Source organism: Pteropus vampyrus, unplaced genomic scaffold (assembly GCF_000151845.1).
Source record: "Pteropus vampyrus isolate Shadow unplaced genomic scaffold, Pvam_2.0 Scaffold24, whole genome shotgun sequence".
NCBI classification, from domain to species: Eukaryota; Metazoa; Chordata; class Mammalia; order Chiroptera; family Pteropodidae; genus Pteropus; species Pteropus vampyrus.
Window position 1 is genome coordinate 12,088,169 of NW_011888805.1, and position 1,658 is coordinate 12,089,826.

The following is a 1,658-nucleotide window of genomic DNA, read 5'->3' on the forward strand; positions in this document are numbered from 1 at the left end:
AATAAAAAAAAAGGAGTAATGGATGATGCATTTTCTCTTAAAAGCACTGAAATTAAAACAATAATTAAGATCAAAAACAAAAACCACTGTCTTGGCCAAGTAAAATGAGTCTATTATGAGAAACATCTGCAAATTTTCTAGTCTAACCTCACATGCATTTATGTAAATTTTACGAGCTGCCTTCTCTTTTGCATTTGTGTCCAGTCCTTATCTATGAGTAACACAACAAAAACAAAACTCTAAACACTAGGAACTGAGAACTCTGCTTCTCTTAACTATGCAGTAGTGAGGGAAAAAATAGGCTTACAAGAAGGACACTAGTCATCATTAGATGACAAAAAGTCCAGCCTTCCAGCTTGATAGAGACTGTCCCCAGCTTCTGATATTCATACACCTGGTGGTTCCACATTACATCAGAATTTCATAACCAGTTTTAAAAAGAAAGCAGGCAAGCTCTTTAGTGTATCATCTAGGAGCATTCAAGAGGCCCCCTTTTTAGCAGACCACTCACTCACTCACAAGGGAAAATGGATCACACATTGTTTATAATAATCTGAAGAATTTTCCATCTTCCATAAAAGGACAAGGAATTCATTTGGCCAAGCTATCCTGAGTTAGAATGAACAGGAAGCCAAGAAAAGATATGTTGAGTGAGGCAGCGTAGTAAATTAAATTCCTTTTAGGTTTCTTAAACATACACCATAAAATGGGGATGAATTGTACTACTTTACTTGCCAACAAAAACAAAGTGGCTATAATAGCCTGACATTATACCATGTCAACCCTTTCTTTAAAGAAAAAAAAGGATGAGTGACGCTCTCACAAAAGCTTTGTTCTTGACTTTGTCATCATTGCTAATTGCAGTATGGTCAAATATGTAGAAAAAATCTAGGGCTATTGAGGGCATATGTGGATATAAACCAGAAGATTTGGGTTCAGGTTCTACCTCCATCCAGTGTAAGATCTCTTTTCAAGGAGGATACTAGGGATACTAGTAACTGTTCTGCTTTCTTCACAGGCGCATGCAAAGTTCCAATCAGAGAGACATTGTGTGAGAATGGGCTTCCCTGAGCAGGAAGTGATCAACTAGTTTCAGATTCTTCTCAGAAAACACCATGCATCCAATGGTACCAATTTACACAGTTGTTTAAGACTTGAAGCCTCTACGAGTCCTTTAAGACTTTTCTAACAAATTGTCCTACTGAGAATTTTGTCACTTAGTAGACATCAGTTTTTAAACACATATTGATGCATATGTTTATTTAAATGTTCTTTGAAAATTCTTCCCATTAAAAAGCAGGAAGCTTTTTCAAGGTATTAAATATTCAAATGCAGGTCTATGGCCATGCTACCCTGAACAAGCCCGATCCCGTCTGATCTTGGAAGCTAAGCAGGGTTGGGCCTGGTTAGTACTTGATTGGGAGACCACCTAGGAAGAACAGGTGCTGTAGACATAAAAAAATAAAAAATAAGGGATTGTAAGCTGACAAGGTCCTTGCAATCTGAGAGGTCAACCAAGGATTGCCTCACCTAAAAATTTCAAATGCAGAAATTAAGAATTGTTCTCCATTTGCTAAAATAATAAAATCTTATATATGAACAAGCAATTTAAAATATAAAGTATAAAAGATATTACTAAATAAAAATTATCTAAATCA

At 35.9% G+C, this 1,658-nt stretch overlaps 1 pseudogene; it reads left to right on the forward strand.

Moving 5' to 3' along the window:
- Nucleotides 1–1,335: 1,335 nt before the first annotated feature.
- Nucleotides 1,336–1,454, forward strand: LOC111737196 (annotated as a pseudogene).
- Nucleotides 1,455–1,658: the final 204 nt, after the last annotated feature.